Here is a 23937-nt window from a genome sequence, read left to right on the forward strand (position 1 = left end):
CAAGCCCTGCTCTAGGATTTGGTACCCCTGTGTTCTGGGAGCGTGCTTAATTGTTGGTCTTTCACTATGAATGAAATGCATGGGAATGTGGGTTATCTGAACATTGTCCTAGTGGCCAGGGTCCCAGCATGGAAAGAAGAAAATGGAGTCAGCAAGGTCTCAGCTAACAGGCAAGTTCTCCGTGGTAGGAGACACTACCAGCAGGATTTAAGGGCTGTCAATCCACAGTAAGAGATAAATAACACAGTTTTATTGAACTCACTGTGTAAAGAAAGCAGTGCTGTTCTGTTTCCAGTAGTTCAAAAATGTTATTTCTGTGTTCCCAACATAAACGAGACAGGATCAGCCCCACAACCATACCAGAAGGCGATCATAAAGTCAACCTTTTAGCACGGCCTAGGTTCTTGTATCCATAAGTTCTGTGATTCTTAGTGCAGTGATGGCACGGAGGTAATGGGGAGGCAAGAAGGGTTGGCAGACCAGTAGCTGTGAGATCCGTGCTGTCGGCTGAATGAGGCATATTTAGTGCTTTCAAAACCTGGCTCGGTTCTTGGCCGCTTTACTTTTCCAGTCACTTTTATCTGTCTGCATTTCTGTTTTGCTGCCCTCAAAGTGGGAGGGTGTCTACAGGATATTGTAAAACGTACAGACGAAACCTGTAAGTAAGAAGTAAGAAACCTGTAAGAAAGTAAGAAATGCACCTGTGGAAGAACTAAGCATGCCTTGTGGCCTCGGCAGCTTCAGCTTACTCAGTGTTGATGAAAAGTGAGCCTCTTAATGACATGCTAATGTGCTGGATGACAGTAATTCAGGCTTTGCCTGCAGCACATCATTTTACAAACGCACAGCGATGAGGTTATGTGTGATCTTAAATTAAAAATTAATGCATTTCTTAAAAATAAACTCTGCCGTGCTCAGCAGCAGCGTCTAAACCAGCATCTGCTTCTGTCAACATCCTTATGTTGGATCTTATCAATGTTTACAGGTATCTTAAGTGTGGGAGACAGAGGGATTTGGCCAATCTCTTTTCAGTGGTTTGTGGGGACAGGACAAGGGGCAATGGCCACAAAATGGAGCCCAGGAAGTTCCACCCCAACATGCGAAACTTCTTCACGGTGAGGGTGACAGAGCACTGGGACAGGCTGCCCAGGGAGGCTGTGGGGTCTCCTTCTCTGGAGATATTCAAGGCCCGTCTGGATGCCTACCTGGGCAGCCTGCTCTGAGGAACCTGCTTTGTCAGGAGGGTTGGACCCGATGACCTCTTGAGGCCCCTTCCAACCCCTACAATTCTGTGATCCACCCTGTAGGAACAGCAACACGACCCACGGCCAAGACGCAGCACTTGTAGGGATTGGTGACAGCACATGGCAAGAGGACATGCAGCTGAGCACCCTCTGTGCTGTTACACAAATAACCATGGGGACGGAAAACAAGCATTTGGGGAATACAAACCCGGCCTGCCTCGTCTCAGCACAGCTGCCCCAACAGCTCCCAGGTGTTTCCAGCTCTTAAGCTGTGTGTTAGCACCTGGTCTCGTGCTAGGCCACTGGTATTTAGCTGGATGTTTGCTCTTACTGTGGGCTGGAGTGGGGAGTGGTGGTGTTAGGAGGTTTATAGCTCAACACAAGCTGAGTGGGATTTTGCAGAACAAAGAAAAGGTGCTTTCCTAACGAAAATTGCTCTCTCTGCTGAATTTGAATAACCTGTTTGCAGGCACAGAGGTGGGAGGGATGGTTGGGTTGTTTGCTTGCCTTTTTTTTTTTTTTTTTTTTTTCCTGGTAGTAGTGTTCTTGGAAGACAACAGTGTTAGGAGGTTAAGTGCCCATGGGTTAGTCATCTCCGTAGAAAAAGAAGGAAGTCATATTTTTTAAGAAGGGGAATATTGCAGAGGAAAAAGGAGCTCTTCAGAAATAATGGATGAGGCAGCAGCTTAAGCGACACATAACTTGTACAGAAATGCTTGGTAGCTGATACTGTTGAGGTATTTTTTTATGCAGATGTAAAGCCTTCTGTTAAGACTTGTTCAGAGTTTGGCTGCTGCAGATGAAGCAGTATCTGACCTGAAGCTAAAAGAGTCTTGGGGGATGTAGTTTTGTAATTAAGTGTTTCTTCTGAAGTGAGATAGTTTAAATAGTCTGAATTGCAGCTTGTGGTGCTAAATCTGCATTTTTGTATTTGAAGGTTTAAGGAAAGAGTGATGAAGGTGAATTGTGTAACTCAGCTGGCATCCTGGATGAGTAAGTACGAGCAAGTTAATAGATGTGTTCTTAACACTTGGATGATCGAATATGAGTAAGAACCCCAAACCATAAATCAGGCCCTGTCAACATCCACGGTGCTTTTCTTCCTCTGGGAAGAGGCAACCCGAGTGGTGATAGCTCTGTCCTGGCAGGAAAAGCTGACTTGAAGCTTTTTGTGGGGGTCATTACAAACTTTCCAATGGTTAGAAAAAACTCCGACACTTTTTCTTCTTTTCCCCTCTCTTTCTGGGGCTTGATCATGGCACTACCAAATCCTTTTTTTTTTTTTTTTTATTGGCAGAGTAATGGTTATCTAGGGACCCGTGGAAGAGTTTGCATTGTCTGGGCTGTTTTTAAAGGCAATGAGTTTATAGGATAAAGTAATAACCTTACATTTAAAAGCCGATGATCCAAGGATGAGACAGGAAACAAGTGAGTTCAAAATGAGGAGAAAAAAAAATAGGCTTGTACTTATTGTAAGGAACTCCACATTTGCTGATCAGAAGAGTTTCAGACCTGGGTTGGTAGAAGTGTAATAGAATAAAACAGTGAAACAAGGTAATCGGGGGTAGATAGTAGTCACCAAAGGCTGCTACAAGGAACTGAAAGGTGAAGTAGTGAGCTACTGTCTGGAGTCCTCATTTTGCACAGACTTGGTAGGAGAGGGTTAGAAAGTGTCTCGCATGCAGTACCAGCTCTCTTCTTAAAAGGTGCTCCTAAGACCTGGGGACCTGCTGATCAGTCTGGGCTTGAAAAAAAAAAATCATAGGAGCAATAATAAATGATGTATTGGTGGAAACTTGAATAAATATGCTGTGGAAGAATTGGTTCAACTTCTAGAGAGAAGTCACGCCTTACAAACTGCCTGGGAAGCCTTTGAAAGGCTCGGTTAGTGTGGACAAAGGTTGAGATAGACCACATGGCTTCCCGAAAAATTCAGCAAGGTTGTTCACCACGAGTTCTTGAAGCAAGCACTTACGGGATCAGAAGAAAGGTCTCAATGAGGGTAAATAGCATGCTAAAAGCTAGGAAAGACCATGTAGGAGACAGTGATTTTAATAGTTTTAACAGGAAAAAAATATATATAAAAAAAGAGGCCTGCTGTGGAGCCCTTGACAGGTTTTAACACACAGCTACAGGCGCTGGCTCAGAAGTTCCCGAAGCACACATTGTTGGAAGGGTGCTCTGGAAAAAAGCATCGCTGCCTTTCTGTGATTCATCTCGCCTCCCGGGAGGCACGCATTGCTTTCCACTGACTACCAGGGTCCCACAGTGACTAGCTCAGCCCTCGCCAACTAACTTTTGGTAGAACGAATCCCACCCCAAATTAATGAGTTTATTTCTAGCCAAGAGTAACAGGGGATGGGATTTTCACAAGTGGTTTGGAAGGTCTGCTGCTGGCTTTTATCGCTTACACACCCTTTGGGTGGACTACGTGTGTTCTAGGGATATGCAAATCATGAAGCATCCCAAAATTTAGCACTATTTCTAGTCACGTTTAGGAAATGCAAACGTGTAAGAGAGGCAGAGAATCCACTCACGTTATTACTCTGAAGTATGTTAGGTATGCTGGAGCATTCTTTTGGTCCTTCAGCAGCAAATTCAGGTATAAGCAATTATACTCCCCACTGCGTTGCTGCCAGTCACACATCCTCTGCAAGGCACAGGCAAATCCTATTCCCTTTGGGTTCCCTGATAAATCACCATACCAGGAGCTCTTAGATCCATGCACATCACAGTAAACAAACACATCATTCAAGGGATGCTGGCAGGCCACGCATGTCCTTAAGATCCAAGCCACTTAAAAATTTGTCATTGATGAGAACACCACAGTGGCGTGTTTCTCTTCCTTTTAAGTGTCCTATGCATTGGAGGAAGATAACAGAATGGGATTTTCCCAAAAAAGCCATGAGCTATTCATTACTCTGGTGTGTTTTGTTTTCTTTATTTGCATCTTGAATAAGCACAACTGAATGTGGCCATTCATAAATTTCTCTCTCTCTGGAAGGAAGAAAAAATAAAAATAATTGTTAAGTTCTGGGTGTAATGAATATTTGCTTAAAACTATTTGAATAGCTTTCCATTCAGTTAGAAATGAATTCAGGGTGCAGTTTAGTATGTTTGAACTTAGGGGCATAGCATAGGCATTCATTTTAAAGCAGATTTAATTTGTTCTGTAAAAATACAATGAGATGCAGTAAACAAACCACAAATAAATTAGTCATCCAGTGCCTTTATTTTTCAAAAGGAAGGCAAAATGCTAGCAGTGAGTTCTGTTTCCACTCATTGTGTTAGTGTTTTTTCCTCACAGAGTATATTTGCAAATACTTGCTCGAGTTGTTTTGAACCGTACGGCAACCCTGTAGCATTTCCTATTAAAATGAGCAAACTGAATTTTCCAGCCCGTGTGCGTCGCTCTGCAACAAAAGCCTAAGTGATGCTTTCCCCAGCCAGATGGCAACGAGGGTGTGTGAGCTGCGGCTCCTGAACTCGGGCTGAACCTCGCGGCGCAGAATGATGCTATTATAGTCCCTGCGTAGGCTGCCGGCACAGCTGCCTCCTAGCCCGGGAGGCCCGGGCGCGTGGAAAGCAGCGGCCGGTCGGGAGGAGATTGCTCATTATTTCTGCTGATACTGGGGAAGATCATTAGCTTGACCACAGCACTTCTCAGTCTGAAAAGTCGGCTGATGTGGTCACTTAACCAGCACAGGCTTTTCTGTGTGATTTTTTTTTTCTTTTCTTTTTTTTTTTTTTTTTTTTTTTTCTTCAGCATTTTTTACCTCTTATATGCTGCATTTGCCTGCTCTTTAATTATGGGGGCTGGGGAGATGAAATTGTGAAGAAATAATCTTTATTCTGTTCTCCTCCTCTTTTTTTCCCCTCTTTTTCTATTTTTTTTTTTTTTTTCTGGCTTATGAGGCCTTATTAAATCTTTCCAGTTTTTAGGGGAGGGGACTGTTCTTAATGATGCAAAAGAATTTTAATGCAGCTCTCGTTAATGGTAAAGCTCTTAATTACTGGTGAAAAAATCAGCCCCGTATGAGCACTTAGTATTTGGTACCTTTAAAACTTTCCACACAAGAGAGCTCCTCTTCACCTCTGAGTTTCCACTCTGTTTCCAGCGATGTGCGTATAACTCTCCAAAAATATTGCTGTGATCTCATCCCATAAAATAACCCTGGTCAGTGTTGGGCCAAATCCTCAGGCTGTATCAGCTACAGGGGCAGGAGGCTATGGCCAGCAAACACGCTCTCTGTAGCAGAAGCCATGCCTATAGGCCAGCCCAAGTGGAAACTTTGTCCTCCCAGGGGTAGAGGATGATGAAATGTGGTAGTGTGGGTAGACCTGGTGGCTCTGCAGGGAGGTGTGAGTCCAGGCAGCTTTCATTTCATATTTAGGCATTCTCACCCCCAGCAATAAGAGGTCCTATTTCCCCTGGGCAGACCTTGGGAAGTTTCTGCACATGCTGGATCCTTGCATCCTCTCTTTTGTTTTTTTAATGCCCTGAGTCATATTTGTTGGGCTCAGGACTGGCTTCTTCCTTCAGTTAGCTGCAGTATCACTAAGTGATTGCAATCTCTAGAGCAAGTAACTACCAAAGTCTGCAAATAATGAGTTATTTAATTAGTTAGGATTAGATGTCAGTAATGACATAGGCTCTTGGCTGCTCTTCTGCTTCCTCTGAGCATCTTCTCTTTGTGTCCTCCACAGAGACTTTCTGAAAGAGCATGGTAGGTGAGAATTTGTCTCCTCAAGGTGCACATGTATGACTGTGCAGTGAGTCCTTAGCTCTGGGTACTCTCGGAAGAGATGAAAGTAGGACCATCCGATCACCTCTTGTGTCCTGCTGTTTTAGGGAAGTAGGGTTTGTACTACTTTGTAGAATCACAGAATATCCAGAGTTGGAAGGAACCAACAAGGATCACTGACTCCAACTCCTGGCTCCACACACAGAAACACCCAGAAATCAAGCCACGTGTCTGAGAGCATTGTCCAAACATTTCTTGAGCTCTGACAGGCTCAGTGCCATGACCACTGCCCTGGGGAGCCTGTCCCAGTACCCGACCACCCTCTGGGTGCAGAACCTTTCCCTAACCCCCAGCCTGACCCTCCCCTGTCCCACCTCCATGCCGTCCCCCCCGGGTCCTGTCGCTGTCCCCAGAGAGCAGAGCTCAGCGCCTGCCCCTCCGCTCCCCTCGTGAAGGAGCTGCAGGTGCCATGAGGCCTCCCCTCAGCCTGCTCTGCTCGGGGCTGAACAAACCAAGGGACCTCAGCTGCTCCTCATACATCTTGCCCTCTAGACCCTACACCATTTTTGTAGCCCTCCTTTAGACACTCTCTAATAGTTTTATGTCCTTTTTATACTGTGGTGCCCCAAACTGCATACTGTACTGGATGTGGAGCTACCCCAGAGCAGTGTGGGACAGTCACTTCCCTCAACCAGCCAGCAGTGTTGTGTCTAAAGCACCCTAGGACACGGTTGGACCTTTTTGCTGGCAGGGCATGCTGCCAACTCAGATTCAGCTTGCTGTTAATCAAAGCACCCAGGTGTACCTTACCTTGTAGGAGTGACTGAGTAATGGGACTCAGCCCTGTAGGATATGGCTTGTTCTTTTTTAATCTTTCATCAAAGGCAAGACTGTATGTGTGGTAAAGATTTCTGATTTAGTAGTGTTTATTTATACACAAAGCTTCTTAATTTTTATATTGAAAGGACTATTGAAGATGCATTCTTTTTTTTTTTTTTTTTTCTCCAAATGGAAGGTAGTATGTTCTTTGATTCGTTTCCTTTCTTCTTAGTATCTGCCCCAAATTTAGAAGGAATTCCTCTAAAAGCTGTCTTTGAAAAAGATAAAATTTCCTTTTTGCAGAAAATGCCATTGTATGGAAAAGAGCAGAACAGTCTGCTGTAATTTTATTAACCATGATTTGAATTAAACTAGTTTCGGCAGAGAAGACACATACATAGTGCAGACCTATGCTTTTGTTTTCCTAAGTTTTCCTCTGTTTTATTTTAAGCTTGTCTAGTGAAACACTGGTAGTACTATAATATTATCCAGGAATTTCCTAAATAGCAATGCAAAATAATAAGGTGGATTACCAGCCTAGAGTTGTGTTTTTTGCTATCAAAATGTCAGAGATGGCAATCTTTTCCTTGTCCTAGATACGTGGCTTGTTCTATATAAAAGTGTATTTTTATATTATGTCTTTATATATTAGTAGTCAGCCTCTGGCCCTGAATGCTATGTTCTGTTATTAAACTCTAGGGTATTAGATGTGGCCTCCAAATCTACATAAATAAAGGCAAACATTTTCAACTGAGTGGAGTAATTAAATGTTTTCCAGAGAGTCTGAGTCCAGGCAGAGTGATGTCATTCAACTGTTTTTTAAAAAATAAATAAACTCTGAAAAAATACATCACTGTGCAATAATTATATAGGCACAATTGCTAAAGTACTGAAAACATTTAGAAACACCTGTTGAATGGGCAGTATTTTAGGCAGCTGCCTTAATGCAGCCTTGATTTGTCGAGTTCTGTTTTGGGGGTTGTTGTTTTTTTCAGGTTAAGTGCATGTGTGTATGATTACCAGAGTGAGGTCATTTGCAGTCCAGCACCCGGCTGTGTACATGGTTTGGAAGGTAGAGTTAGAGATAAAAATCAGTTGGATTAAAATCCAAGAGGATAACACAGTTTTGTTGTTGTGATATTAACTTGCAAGGAAATATTTTTGCTGTAAATTATACTGTGTAAACTCACATATGTAGTCCCAGACTGAAACACCAGCTGTGTCTATCGCTGAAGAGATTTAGTGAACAATGCATGTCGGACAAAATTATAGTATAATTTATTCATACCTCTTAGAATAGCAGAAGTAAAGCTGTAATCCATGTGCCTGTAGACAAAAGGTTTTGTCCTCGTTTGTATCCTGTCCAAGGATGCTATATCACAGTGAGAAAAGGCTCTTGTGAAGGATGATAAAGAAGAAGTATATTAAAGCATAAATCCTAATTCACAACTGAAATAAGCCAGCGATTCAGGTAGAAATAGCTGACGAAACCTGTCAAAGCATGAGCTGCTAGTACTGTAGCACAAAGCTTTTTTCTTGACTTTGAGGTTTTGGGTGTGTTGGGGGTGAGTTTGGGATTGACTTCATCAGGCCTGGAGAAAGATGGCTAAAAATCAAGTCTCATTTATATTTTTTTTAAGTCAGTGTTTAGTTGTGTTTTCTGTCAAGATCTTTTTTCTGACTGTGAGGAGACAATGGCCAGAAGAAAACAAGGAGTCTCAGATTTAATGTCATATCTTGCAATAGCTCTTACTTGGCAGGGATCTATTCTGGCAGTAAAGAAGATGAACAGCGTTTCTTCAGGCTGATACAGCATCAGGAGATTGTTTGCTCAGTGATGTTGCAGAATGGTGTAAAGACACAAGCTAATGTTTCAGGCTGAAAGTTCTCAGGACATTTCTTGAGCTGGTATTTCTTGATGCAGCTCTTACGTGCAGCAAGGCACTAATATAAAGTACTTATATTGGTGATAATTCTGTAGTAAAATAAATGGCAAATTACTGGAAATCTGAAAAATATGTTATGTGATAGTTTCCTGGCTAGTACTGGTTTGCCTCAAAAATGCTTTGGTGATGCTATACTTCCAACAAACATTAATATAATAAAACACACTCTGTGTGCAGTGCTTCTGATGGTGACTGTTCTCTCAAATCTCTAGCTCTTTGTTGTCTCCTCTGGTGAAGTGGTTACGGCACTTTGCCAGCACTGTTCCTCTCTCTCTCTAAACTGAAGACTGTATCTACAGTGGTGACTAGCAGAGTTGGCAAGAATAGAAAGGACATTTCTTGCTCATAGGGGACTGTTATTCTTGTTCTTGGATTTCATGGTTCTGGGTGGAAAAATTGTAGTGAGTATTTAGTACTTCTGCTCCCTGTAATGAGTGAAACAAAAAGATGAAATTCCATGTAAGAATATGAGTCAATATATGTAAGTGCTTTGAAAAACAAACAAACAAACAAAAACACAACAGATAAATGGAGATCTAATTTTAATCTTCAATAGTATGCCTCAGGTTATTTTTTCATGTTCATATATATGTCTTCCCAGTACATCACAAACAAAGTTCAACTTGAGAATGGAATTTAAATTGTACCGAAGCACTTTTTATTTTTTGTCTGGTGAGACCAATTGGTGGTTGATCTGGAAAGGGATAAATACTCAGTGCATTTCCAAGTTGTCTTTTATGCTAGAGATATCATGTTATCTAAGTTTTGCTCCAAAGTTATATTTAAAATTAAAATTAAGAAGATGAGAAGGGGAAAATACCTATCTGAAAAATGTGGCCCAAAGAGAAACAAAATCATCTTTGAGCATTTGCAAAAGCTAGCATGTACCAAAACTGTCTACAGGGTAGAAGTGTTCAGTCCTTATGAGAAGTGTTGTAAATATGTGTCATTGTGGCACTGCTGGTCTCTTATTTTGGTAATTCTAACCTCTGCAGAGTACTGGTATGCTCTTACCATTTTATAACCAAGATAGATAGCTTAAGACTAGAAAGAAGGGAAGTAGGAATATGCTGGTTTTGCGGATAGGAAATGGAGAAACGGATTAAGCAATTTGCCTGGGAATATTCAGGAAACTTGCTGGCAGATCAGGAAACTGGTTCAGTACACTAATCCTCATTGAGTCTTCAATCTGTAAAGAACATCCCTCTCTTTCCAACACAATGTTAATTGATAAGTCTGTTTAGAAACCTAAGTTATGTCTTCCATGTCTGGAAGCACATCCTCAGTTACCTAAAAACTAAATTATGCTTAATTTTAAAAAACAGTTAAGTGTCACTGTTTGCTTACCACTAGTTGATAGAGAAGACATTGGATATGTTAGGTACAAGTGGACGAGTCAAGCAGTAACACTACACTGTGCCCATCAAGTGTTTCTGCTAGGGAACACAGGCTAGAAGGGAACACAAACATGAATATGAATTTATCTTTCAGTTTGGGACTCTGGAATGTTTCTGTTTTAATAGCGTTCTAATAAAATCAAAACACTGAATCTTTCCCAGCAAAGTTATAAATAGAAAGTAGGCACACTCCTTGTTATACAGAAAGATAGACTCCAAAAGGAGATTGTTCACAAAATGGAAAAAATCCAATTAAAAATGCTGACATTTACTTGTATCTCAGAGCTGCCACACTTCTGCTCAAAACCAGCTGTTGTTTCTCCTTCGTTTTCCCGTGTAATTGATTTATTTTCATGACTGAGAACAGCATGGTGCAGCATGAACAAGACAAATGGCCTTTCTGTGCAGTGGCCCCATCATGCCTCTGATGGGTGAGCTGATGGTGAACCCACAGAAATAGGTTCATCTTAAAGTCTAGGTGGCCTGAGCAGCTTTGTGGCTCTGCAAACCATGCAAGCAGAATCTACTAGTAAGGTCAAAATGTACTTCTGCTCCTGTGTTATAATCCACATTATATCTCTTTAGTTCCTGGACTTGCTCTGCGCATGATACAAAACTGGAAGGAGTGGCTAATGCACCAGAGGGCTGTGCTGCCATTCACGGGGACCTTGACAGGGTGGAGAAATGGGCTGATAGGATCCTTTCAACAAAGGGAAGGGCAGAATCCTGCACTTGCAGAGGAATAACCCAAGGCACTAGGATGGACTGGGTACTGATCAGTTGGGAAGTAGCTTTGTAGAAAAAGACCTGGGTGTTCTGCAGGTTGACTGTAAGCCAGTGATGTGCCCTCCTGGAAAAGAAAGCCAACAACCTCCTGAACTGTAGCAGGTCAACGAGGTGATCCTTCTGCTCTGCTCAGCTCTGGTGTGGTCACACTTGGAGTGCGGTGTCCAGGCCCTGGTTCCCCAGTACAAGACATGGATGTAACAATGCAGCCAAGAACTGCAATGATGTAGGGACTGCAGCATACATGGAAAGCCCAAGAGGGAAGGGGCTGTTAGATTTGATAAGAGAAGGCTCCTGAGGGATTTTGTCAGTGTGTATAAATACCTGATTGAGAGATGATGGGGATAAAGAAGATGGAGGCAGATTTGCCTCAGTGGTATCCTGGGAAAGGACAAGGGGCAATATCTGAAACATCAATCTGAAACAAGAATACTTAGAAGAAACTTTTTCCTGTGGAGGTGACTGAACACAGGAGCAGGTTGCCAAGAGGAGCTGTGGAGTCACCATCCTTGGACTTGTTCAAAATCTGACTGGACATAGTCCTGAGTGACCTGCTGTAGCTGGCCATGATCTGAGCAGGGATGGTTGGGACAGATGATCTTCACAGATCTCTTCCAACCTCAGAGGTTCTGTGTATTTTACCATCAACTTTAGAACATATACAATATCATATTCTTAATAGTATCTGATATTCATCATGCTACCAAAGCCAGGAGCACCAGCTACAGTTATGGATTCCAATGAGCTGTCAATACAGATAGACATAGCTTAGGACTATAAAAAATAATAATAATAAAAAAATTACTGAAGGTAAGCTGCAAGCCCTATCTTCCCTATTCCTTGCACAGTGCTCCATTCACAACACATTTTTTTTCCCCTCAAAGTATGCTCTGGATTTTGTTTCAAGGTCTGTATGGGTAACGAATGAGATATGAATGCACAGATCTCACTTGTTATAAATATACTAATAGAGATTATATTTCTGAACCAAATTTGCCCCCTATTCAGTGCTTGCAGAAACAGAGGTACATTCATGCTGCAAGAACCTCTTCAAAGATCTATTCACAGCCACTCATGGGAAGTGCTACATCTCCAAGAATGTGTGAGACAAAATCACTCTAATTGAATGCATGAGTAACTAACTGACTGCCGGCTTGTGGCCGACCTTTATTCAAGCCCAAAGTTGGACATGTTCTGCTGGGAGCAAGAAGACATTGCTGGGCCATCTGGTCCTCTTGCTCTCTGCGAGTAGCCATGAGAACTGAAAACAGGACTCCATGTAACAGAGAGCATTCATTCTGCTAAAGCACCTCCTAAATACAGTTTCTACATATATACAGAGCTGTAGGTACTCAAATAGAGTTGAATATCTTAACATTTGTCTAAGAAAGAAAAGTTTCTAAAGCACTGGGGTTTAAGGCTAGTCTGGAGCACCAAACTGCTGTGAAAGGCAAGCGTCAGATTCATTTACTGAGTTCTTTTGACTATTTGTTTCTTTGTATGTAGTGGTTTTATGCGGCAAGGTTTTGGTAGCAGGAAGCCATAGGGGTGGATTCTATGAAAAGACTCTACAAGCTGCCCCGTGTTAGGTAAGGGCCCTGCTGCTGGCCAGAGCCAGGCCGATAAGTGATATTGTTTGCACATCTGTGAGAGCATATTTAAGAAAGGAAAAAAAAAAAATAAATGCTGGGGAACAGCAGCTGGGAGAGAGCGAAAAGAGCGAGAAGCGTCCCTACAGACGCCAAGGTCAGTGCAGCAGGAGGTGCTCCAGGCACACAGCAGCAGTTCCCCTGTGGCCTGTGGAGAGGCCCCTGGTGGAGCAGGCTGTCCCCCTGCAGCCCATGGGTCCCACACGGAGCAGATCTCCACGCTGCAGCTCCCCCGTGGAGGAGCCCCCGGTGGAGCAGGTGGATGTGGCCTGGAGGAGGCTGCGGCCCATGGAGAGCCCCCGCAGGAGCAGGCCCCGGGCTGGAGCTGCAGCCCATGGAGAGGAGCCCATGCAGGAGCATGGAGCCTGGGGGGAGCTGCCGCCCACATGTGGGGGACCCGTGCTGGAGCAGTTCGCTCCTGGGGGATGGACCCCATGGTCTGGAGCCGTGTGGGAGCAGTTCTTGAAGAGCTGCTGCCTGTGGGCAGCCCTCGCAGGATCGGTTCAGGAAGGAGAGCATCCCGTGGGAGGGACTCCACGTGGAGCAGGGGCAGAGAGTGACCATGAAAAAGCGGCAGAGAATAAGTGCTATAGACTGACAATGTACTCTTTGGTCTCTGAATTTCATTGGAAATTGACATGTCCACTTGAACTAAATTTGGCTTTAGTTCCCCTTTACTTCTGTGGGAAATTATGCTAATTTATAATACATATGTGTGACTTTTGATCCTTAGATGTAGAGGAATTCACAAGTCACCATGTATTTTTAAATATGAGCTTTGGTTTCACTCAATATTTTTGCTTGCTTACTGTACATCTTTCATTTTCTCTTCTTCCACTCTTAAAAGCTGATCTACTCATGCTTTTCTAGAAAACAAAAACAAAAAATCCCCACCCTGATGGATTATGACTAATAATGCAAAGCAATCATACAGAAGATGAAATGGGATGGTCAAAGGCAACAGGGTACTAAAGGATGCACTTCCGCTGTTCATTAAAAACGTACAAATCTGCTTCAGGAGATTTGATAAACATTGATTTTGCTTGAGAAGAGTAGAAGATAAAAAAGCAGCCCCCCTCCTCTTTTTCTGCAAAATGAAAGGAACTGATGTAATTGTTCTAAATTCAGTACAATGAAGTGCTATCGGACCACTGCCAGCACTGTATTTCCTGCCAGTGTCTGCTCCTCCAATCAGTTTAATTATGAGCAATTGTTTGGGTTGTGCTGTGAAGAAATATTAGAGAATGGAAAAAAGAACATACTTCAGGTCATTATTTTGTAACTGATTCATGGTTTGGCAGAAACCATTAACTAGATTTTATGCTTTACAACACTGTAATAGTATCAGCGTGGATCAACCTTGCCATATAAGCACATAGAGCACAAATCCACCATTTATTTTGACAAGGTTCTGGTTGAAGCATTTGAAAAATGCTGAAATAACATCAGCCATTGGCTAGAATTTTAGGTTAATCTTGTGTCTGCTCTTATCCAAGGGATCTAAGCAGGCCATGAAAAAACTGGCTATTGTTAATGCCTCCTATGTTTATCTGTCATGTCAAATTTTGGTGATGATTTTTCATGTGCTTGACACACATCTCATGTCTTGCTGCTACATGCAGAGGCATTCTGTAATCCTAGATTGGTTCTTCTGGAGGCACAGAGTAGGGGAAGATGGTACTTTCTCCAGCATGCAGGGTTGCTCTTCTTCTGATATGGTGGGGTTTGTTTGTTTTGCTTTGTTTTCTTTTGTTTTGTCTTCCTGGGATGCTGAAGGCTTACCTGAGCTAACTGGATTGCTCAGGAAGTGAGTGCTGGTTAAAGTGCCCCTCAGCCTGGGTGGAAAGGCGTGAGTACAGACTGGTTAGGGTGGTTACTTGGGCAGAGCTTCTGTGCCAAATGGTTTTGCTACAGAGTTCTGCAGGACAAAACCCAAAATGCCAATTAGCACTGCTTGGCAGCCTGGTCAGCTGCCAGGACAGGAGCCAGCTGGGTATGGCACGCAGTGCTGGAGGTGAGGAGGGCTTCACACTGCTGGTGCTTATTTAGCCACCCTTGGTGTCATTCCTCTGCAAGCAAGGGATTTTAGATTTCAGGCTTTGTCAGATAATATTTACCAGAAAAGCTGGAAAAAGAATCCCTTGGAACACAGAAGATGCAGAATTTATAACACCTGTGGCAAGTGTTAGTTTTCATGGGTTCATGCCTAGATCTGATATATGACATGCTGCAACAGTGTGCTCCCTCCAGGAATGTAACATAAACTAGCCTGATCTGGATCCTATTCCAACAGAAAACAAAAGATGCACTTGTTTTCAGATTTGCTAATGGAAAATATTCTTTTTCCACTCCGATTTGCCTTATGTACACTCCTATGCTTTCTGATACCAAAGTGAATCTTGGATAACTAGCGCATCTCTCCTTGCACTGAGTAATATGGGATAAAAGCAAATAAATTGGGTAAATGCCACAGGTGACACTTTACCTTTCTGCTGTCTTTAGGTTATGCACATTTCTTAGATGTAGTTTAAGTCTGCAGAGTTCAGTGGGTACAAGGATTCAGCTCCTTGTAAAAACAAGGGGATCCCGCTGCAAATTATTCAAGACTGGGTCAGCTCTGATTCCACAGTTACAATGTGAGCAATGGTAATTTCTGGCAATGAAGTTCTGCATTTCACCAAGTACAGAAATAATAGCTACAGAAATTGTTCTGCATTTGGATGCTATGTTTAGTATTTCCATGTATCTGCAAAATCCACTTAGCCTGAAAATGTTATATGGTAGACATTTTAAATGCAAGAGAACATATTTGCCTGACTAGGTGGTGTACCTTTGTTACTTAAGTGTGACTGGGAAAAACATTTTCCACTAGGAAGTCATGTTTCCTGTGAATATGAAATCCATCCCTTCTTGTAGAGATGTAACAGAAGGAAAAGTAGCACTGGTCATTAGCAGGGCATGGAGACTGGGGAAAGAAAACTGATGTTTGGAAAAGTAGGATCAGAAATGTAAGGGGAGATAAGGAGATGAGAGCATGTGATGTGTCATAGATCTTACCAGAGAAGAGTAGAGAGGAAGAGGATTAAAATCTTACCATCCTAAATCAATTCAATCTAATAAAACCATGAAAAATGATTGTGTTGCTGCCAATGACATAGCTAATGAGTAAGGGCAGAGGTGGGTTTCATAAAGAACTTTCCATTACTACGAATGTTTTTAAGCATTGTATTTTGACAACAGTCTAAAAATAGAATTATTTATGGTGCCAGATTTATAAGTGCTTTATTTTTTCCAGCTGTACCCTTACAGAGTTGCCCAGAAAAGTCACAGATTTGAGGGCATGGCGATTGTGTGCTCTATTGCCTTGTGCTGTTACCTTCTTCTATGGTACCCTCAGAAATGACAGAAATAACGAGATTTATCCAGGTTTTCAGTAGTCGTTTACCACCCTGACAATGCTGCTTAACATGACTTGCTAATTGTAAGCTTTTAGCCGCATGGGAAACTGTGTCCCTGACATCCTCTGGCTGTTCAGTGTTGAACCTCAGCTTTTATTGTGTTGCCTCATCACTAGGTTATGTGATATCCTCACAACTCTTTGCTTTTGTTTGTACTCAGCTGCCTCTTTTCCTATACCATTTACAAGTGCATTGAAAGGCACATGTCCCTACAGGTTAATTACTCCACCGCAAAAGCTTTTTTTTTTTTCATTTCTACCTTTCCTCCTCCATCCCCTAAAAATAATAATAATAATTCATAAAGGATCTCCATTCTTCCTTAATGCCAATCTGGGTTTATTTATGAAAGACCTTGTTAAAAGCAGCCTGGAAATCCAAGAGAACTGCTTCAAGTACCTTGCTCCAGCAGTAACTCTAGGAGTTTGTTGAGGCATGACTTCCCTCTTTTCTAGGAACGCTCTTCCTCAGGCTATCGTATTTGGCAGTGTGTCTGCTGATTCTATTTCTTGCTGCAGTTTCTACCAATTTCTCAAATCCAGGGGTCAAATTTACTGGTTAGAAATTCTTCAAGCCACACAGACCTCTGAAAAATTAACCCTGAATTTGCCAGTTCACATTTTTCTGCTAATGTAACTGTTCCATACAGTAGCTGAAATTGGTTGTTACCACTAAGGAAGAGTTTTAGTCCCTATATAGCAGTTCCCAAGAAAGATTTATTTGATCTTTGCATATAGCTTAGTATATAAGTGATCTATAGCATATACAGTGCACGGCAGGAATTAGACTTCTGCTGAGAGTCACCCTCTGTGTTTACACCAGAGTTATGCAGTGCCTGTGAACAAATATCCAGTCGCATCCATAGTGTTAAGCTGTTGGGAAGGTCCCTGGTGTGGTTTTGGCCTCAGATAACTTTTACCCTTGTTAACAATTCTTGGTCACAGATTGGGAGCTGGGGGCAGTCTTCATCCTATGCTAACAGCTGATTTGGATACAGCCTCCTGTTTTGGAGAGCTGTTTTAGTGGGAGGGTTGGGAGCTGCTCCATGGCAGCTGTGTGGGGAACAGTCCCAGTTGTGGCCAGTACACAGCCATAGGCCCAGTGCTCAGCGTGTCATGCAGGGGACTCTGCTAGGCAGCAGCCTACAACAGCTGATGGGTGATGGGTTGCTCATTTTTCTTCCAAAGAACATCTCAGCAAATCCCAGCACATCTCCCACAAACAGCCGAGTGCACTGTGGTTTATTTGCAGTCTTATTTATACTTCAGAGTCTTAGTAAGAGGTCATTTGGCTCTTGTGCTCTCCCCCATCTCTGTACGGTGATTTCTCCTGAAAGCTGCCACTGCGCAGTGCTCGTCTGCACGTGTAGCTGCTCGCCTTGCTCATCGGCGCGGTTTCCTTGCTTCACGTAAGGTGCCTCGCTCTCCTCCGGCAGCGCCAGCTGCATGCGTGTGGTTCTCAGCTGGGGGCCACATGTGTTTTGGATTTGGTACTTGGTCTCTTCAGTTGATTTTTCCCTGTTGTTCAGTCTGATTACAGAGTCCTTAGTTCTGCCCTGATGCACTGGGATAAACACTCCCATCCTCACGCTGTGCTCGTACACAGTGATTGTGTTCATTATTGTGCTCATCTCATTTTTTCTGACTACGCTACTCACATTCATAATATTTTATAGATCCAATACAGTGCATTGACTGATTTATATTTCTAATAGTTTTAGAGAGCCTTTTTTTTCTTCAGAAGACTCCTTAGTTTCATCTGATTTTCACGTGTTTAAAATAGACAAAAGTCTTTGAGCTGTGCTGATACTTTCTCTCACTCTTTCCCCATGTCTTTTTCCCTGCAGCACTCTTTGCCCAGTCACCCAGTGAGTGATCTCACCTACCAAATCTGGTCTTCCTAAAAGGACAAGGGGGCCTCCAACAACTCCTCCATACAACAGAAAGCAGCAGCTACCTGTGTAGGCACCCACAGGCAGGTCCTTCCCACCCAGACCACTTGCCTAAATTTAACAAGATTTAAACTCCAGAGAGATATCCCAAAGCATCTTTTCTCTCCTTCTCAAGCAGCAAATAGACCTGAACTGTCCTCCATCACATGCTGATGCTGCAGTATGAGGGATAGCTGCAGTGGGAGCACACCAAGGGCCGGACCCCACCAGAGGAGCAGGGACATTTTGCGCTGGCTCCAGAGGGGAAGAAGAGCAGCTGTGTGGCTGTGCCTGGCCAGTGTGTACAGCCCAAAAGGAAGATTAATTGACAATCTGGAAGCATTAAACTACCCCTGAGACCCAACCTAATATCTCTGTGCAGGCCGTTGGCCTTACAATATAAAATCAAAACTTGTCTGTTTTCATATCCTGTCTCTGCCACTGGCCAACAGCAGATGCTTTGGGTAATGATGTTTATATCCTGACCATCTTGCTGAGTTAGTTGGTGTTGCTAAAATGAGTTTACTGTTCAGTACATAACTTAAGATCCATGGAAAAAAACCCACTATGTAATACATTACACATCAGATAGTGTAAGAGACCCTCTGGGTACTGCTATAATACAAATGATTTCAACCTGCCAGACTATTTATTGCAAATGATTTTTTTTTTCCCCCCAAAAATAATGTAGTGCCCACAGAGTCCTTTTCATGGATTTCTCAGTCACTTCTCACCTCAAGCTGTCAGCTGGAGTGTAAACCCTGCAAGGCAGACCAGCTTTTCAGCTTTGTGCATATTTTTTTTTTTGTGTTTTACAATATTCTGGTTTTATAATACTTTTTTGTTGGTTGGGCTACTTTACTATGCAAATCTATAAATAAAACGAAAACTTCTTAGGTCTCTTCAATGCTCTTATCAGAAAAATGATGTATTACAACATAAATAGTAAAAAAAGGCCCCTTTTTTTTTTCTAATTATAGAGCAGTTTTCCACAAGCTTAGCAATGGAAATACTTGACTGTAGGAATCTTATGGTTTTGCTTTTGGGGGTTATTGGCTCATGATTCAAATTCAACTTCTGCCTTTTAGTTCATTTTTCTGGTTTGCCTCATGAGAGGAATTCTCTGTTTGCAACCTGCTGTCTAGCTGAATATGTGAAAAATGTGAAAATAGAGTTTTATGAGATTTCTAACAAACTGTATTTCTGATCAGGACTTCTTCACAAACATAGATTTGTTGTTGTTATATCTATTTTTAAATCCATGCCTTCTCTCTGCTGTATCTTCTTGCTTTGTTCTGGTGCGTCTCCTATCTAAACTGGAAAAGCTCCAGCCTTACAAAAATGCCATGCTATTGCTTCTGTGTCCTAGGTGAAAATGCAAGTCCTTGGAACAGGGGCCGGGCTGGGTGTGCTGCTCTCTCCCCTGGGCACCAACCTGCCTCCCATGGCTTTCCAGGGTGAGCTAGCTCAGAATCTGAAACCCCACAGGGAGAAGGAACAGGATAAGATCCTAGACCTGAAAAAGAAAGTGTGTGAGAAGAGAGACCTGGAGTTCAACAACTGGATCAATGCCTGAGATGTGTGCTACCACGTGGATCAGGTGGAGGAGATTAAGTACAGTGTGGACAACAATCTGCTGAAGGAGTACTTCCCAAGCAGGTGGTCGCCATGGGCCTGCTGGCCATCTACCATGAGCTGCTGGGGCTCACCTCCCATCTGGAAGAGAAGGCTCAAGTCTGGCATGAGGATGTCCAGCTTTACACAGTGAAGGACACCTCCTGTGGGAGGACCGTTAGCAAGTTGTACCTGGACCTGTAGCCGTGGTGAGGACTTGAGCAAGCCAAAATGAAGGAGAAGGGTTGTGGCAGTGGGATCAGAGCCTACCATGTGCCTGGGTCATGTATCTACTGTGCTCCACGTAGGGTTAAATGATTCCTTGCTCTGAGATGGCTGTGTTGATGGTCTGGATCTTTCCTAGGCAGAGTTTGCCAAGTTCAGCAGGACACAAGTGGAGCACGACTTTGCTGAGGCACCATCAAAGATACTGGAGAGCTGGGTGTGGGGGAAGGAGCCACTGCTGTGCATGTCCAGGCACTGCAAAACTGGAAGCTTGGTCCCTGATGACCTGCTGGAGAAGCTCATTAAATCCCAGCAGGCAAACACAGGTGGGTCCCTGTGGAGGCTAATATCCACATCAACCACCAAGAGCTTCTTGTCAGCCGTGGCGTTCACCACACAGATGTTTGCAAAGAGACGTGCTGGGAGAAGTCCAGCATGTCCTGGTGGACTGGAAAGACAGCAGATGGATTACAGCAAAGGCAATAGCTTCATGTCCCAGAACTGCTTGTGAGCAGTGGTGTACATGGTCAGTCTGTGTTAATTGAGAGCCAGCTGGACAGCCTGGACCTGCCTGCCTGCACAAGGGAAGAGCTGCTGCCCTCAGACCAACCTGGAGCTGTCCTTGCTGAGCAGCAGTCACCCGCAGTGCCTGTTCTCTCCTTGTTCACTGCCAAGCTGACCAGATCTGTCCACTGATTTCCCAATACACTCAATCTTTCCTACAAAACTTGCAGGAATTTCATGCCCTTGAGACCCCAGCTCTTTCACCAGATGCAGCTGGTATCAACAGCCTCAAGAATCGTGCATGTCTCCTTCCCTTAGGGAGCCTGGCTACCATTAAGACACCTTTACTGCAGATGCCTCTCTAACACTGTGCTGCCCCAGGTGTGCTCTGTCCTGCTTATTTCCATTTCTGAAGTGAAACAAGCAAGCACTTTCCCTGCCATCATCTCTGCAAAACCTCAAGGAAGACAACAAAGGCACTTCCAGGAAAGTCCTGGCACACAAACTATGCCCATGGGCACATGGACTCCTAAGGAACCAGAGTGCTGGAGGCACACAGCAGCCGTACGATGTTGCAGGCACCACTTACCCTGTCAGTTATGACAGAAACCTGGCTTCACCCTGCTCCATCCCCACTGCTTGGCCCCTGTGCCTCTGGCAGGGGCATCTGGCACAGAGGGGAGGGGACCACACAGCAGTGTGTGGAGTTTGGGGTGGTGTGAGACCATGGTGCTCCTGTGAAGGCCTTGTGGGCTGCCCCTGTCCCTCTTGTTCCCTGTCCCCATGCAAGGTTTGTATGTGTGGATGTTGCAGCTGGAGGACAGCTTTTCTGTCAGAAGCATCTTCGGTGCCCAAATTCACTGGCTTTGCAGATGAACCTGAGACATTTACCTCTTTGAAAGGCTTGGCCACTTCTCTCTTGGCATCCAAAGGACAAAGATAAAATTGCTGAAGCTGAGGGGTGGTGCATCAAGAAAACAGTCCTGTGAAGCTGAAGGGTCACCACCCTTCTGATGGGACTGCTGTATTCTCTCTGCTGGAATCAGGTCATGATGTTGGACTGAGGATCTGAAACAAGTCTCCTCTCTAGGGTCAAAAAATTAAAATAGGGCTCAAGGGAAAGAAAATTTATACTATACACATTTCAGTGGCTGATTATTAACCATTGGCCCCTGCAAAGTCTAGAAAAACAGTACCTGTTGAACTCAGCTCTGAGTTCCGTAAATGAGGTAATGCTGCACTGCTTCTGCATTAATGCTGCTACTTTTTTTAATGGTGTTTCATGAGGAGTGATTTTCCACCACATGTATTACAGATCTGCTGCTAAACATTATTTAGGTACAGGCTACTGGTAAAACCAAGTTGGAGTACTGGGAATGAGGGAGGAGGTGGCAATCTCTTACGACCTTGGAGATTTCTCTGCCATATCTACCACACCAAAGATGTGTTCTTCCCTGTAGAAATTAAAACAAACAAACAAACAAAAACCACAAACAACCATGGAAAGCCAAATAAAAATAATGGCTACTAGCCTGTTTGAAGCCAAAAGTACCCTGTGTGGACCATTCTTCAGGAAAATGGCAGTTTAGGCTGTGTGACATGGTGAGCTCTGGAAAAGGGATAAAAAAAATAGACTGTGGCAGAAGTGGACAATGTAGCTGGTGTCTCAAACTCTCTCACAAAGCTGAAGGTCAAGAGCTCTAAAGAAGCCCAGTCAGTAAAGGAGGTTAGCTTGACAGAAGAATCCATAGATGGTAATAAAAGGAAGCAATTAGAACAGCTGCTCCCACGGTATGCTGCTGTGTTTTCCAAGAACAACGAAGAATTTGGATCACAGGATTGAGTGCAATACTGCTTTATGTTAAACCACTGAAAATTCTTGTGAAGCAGTGCTTACGCTGGCTGCCCTACACTCAACAAGTTGGGTAGAAATGTTAAATTACAAGCTGGGGCATGACCTGACTGTACATCCTACAGTGCTGTTGGCACCCTCTGTGGTCCACGCAGTTCTGGGTCTCAATTTTTGCTATTGATACACTTGCTACCTTTGAAGAAGCTTACTGGTGCAGTGGTATGAACAGCTTCTTTCAGGATCTCTGTTGGCCCAGAAGCAGGTCAGTTCTCTCTGTTGTGCCCACACAAGATAACAACCCCTATGCTGGCTGCAGGCCAGAGCTTCCTGGGCACTGCTTTGGATGGGATGGTGTGGTGTGGTTTCACCCAGTCGGCACGTACACACCACACAACCATTCACTCACTCCCTGGCAGCTTGAGAAACAAAAGAGAGCTTGACTTTGTGTAAGCACTGCTCAGCAACAACTAAAACACTGGTATATCAGCACTATTTTCATTACAAATCCAAAACATAGCACCATGCAAGCTACTATGAAGAAAATTAACTCCATCCCAGCCAAACCAGGACAGGTGTAAAGGCTGCTGAGGCTTGCACCAAACGTGCACGCCTCTGTAAGCAGTACTCATCACTCCATCCATCCCTCAGCTGCTTCCCTCAGAGCCAGGTAGGTGTTGTGGTAGCACACTTCTAGCACTCTGGGTGTGTTAGCCTTGGTGCACTGCCAGCCTTGAGCTGGCCACACACACGTGTGCTGCTGGAGGAGCTGGCAGGGCTCATCACAGCCAGTGCTGGAGCCAGCTCCACAAGCCATTTCGGTGTCTGCGCAGCACGTTCCTTTTCCTTCTTTCTTCTACCTAGACGTATACTATTTAGGTTTTTCATTCTTTTGAGTAGTCCCTCATTTCCTTAGGTGAAGTTTATTTTAATTATGTAAAATCTCAGAGGAGACTTGATACTGTGTGCTGGCTATGGAAAGTTTAATCTCCAGCCTGTTCAACATAGATGCTTATTTCTCTGTGTGGTATACATTCAATTTAAAATTTGGAGGAAAAGAGGGCTTTTTGTTTGCTTAATTGGTTTTATTTTCTTTTTATTTCGGTACTAGCTAGAATCTAGTAGGATTGGTTATGTCTGAGAATTTAAAACACTAGTCTTTGTGTCTACTTCTGGATTATTGCAAGTCTCCTGAATTAAGTCAAGACATAGGTGGGTTTTCCCACTACGGTGTTCCCTTCAGGCTAATGTGTGCTCTGATTTTGAAAGATCTTTGTATGCTTTGTGTGAACTTCACATATTTCTCTAAAATGTGGAAGAAACAGCTAATATTAGAAAGAGAGATTGTAAAGCTTGTAACTGTGCCAGGATCTAAATCTGGAGTGCAAAGGTATGCAATCATTTAAAAGCAGAAATCTAACCCGCTCCTGGAGTAGTCTGGTACAAATTAGTTGTTAAAGATTGTTGATGTTAATGGCATGACTAATGCAGGTACATACCTCTCCCTCCCACAAGGATCTTCCCTCAGCCGTGGTTACCCCACCTGTTTGCTAATTCTAAACACCGACTTGGGCTCCTCATTAATCTCCACTTAGAAATGTGATCAAGACCAGCATAAGTGTGAACAAGACCAGAAAGAAAGCAGTGTAGACATTGAAGGAACTGAAATGGAAAGAGACATATGGTGATTGAAAAAAAAAATATAGAAGCTTACAGTTCCGGTGCAAATACTCTAAAAATTTTACTGACAAGTGTAAGTAGTTCAAGTGGAAGA

General features: G+C 43.4%; 1 long non-coding RNA gene across 2 annotated transcripts in view; it reads left to right on the forward strand.

The window, feature by feature from the left end:
- Positions 1-10: 10 nt before the first annotated feature.
- Positions 11-23937, forward strand: part of LOC137854638 (uncharacterized) — a 29702-nt gene continuing 5775 nt past the window's right edge. Inside the window, exons 1-3 of one of the 2 annotated variants that reach the window (XR_011095307.1) lie at positions 11-1658; positions 2182-2237; positions 4643-6328. This is a non-coding gene — a long non-coding RNA (uncharacterized lncRNA). Of the gene's footprint in view, positions 1659-2181; positions 2238-4642; positions 6329-23937 lie in introns of those variants that run through there. The other variant, XR_011095308.1, reaches the window with a different exon arrangement.

Source organism: Anas acuta, chromosome 3 (assembly GCF_963932015.1).
Source record: "Anas acuta chromosome 3, bAnaAcu1.1, whole genome shotgun sequence".
Classification (NCBI taxonomy): Eukaryota; Metazoa; Chordata; class Aves; order Anseriformes; family Anatidae; genus Anas; species Anas acuta.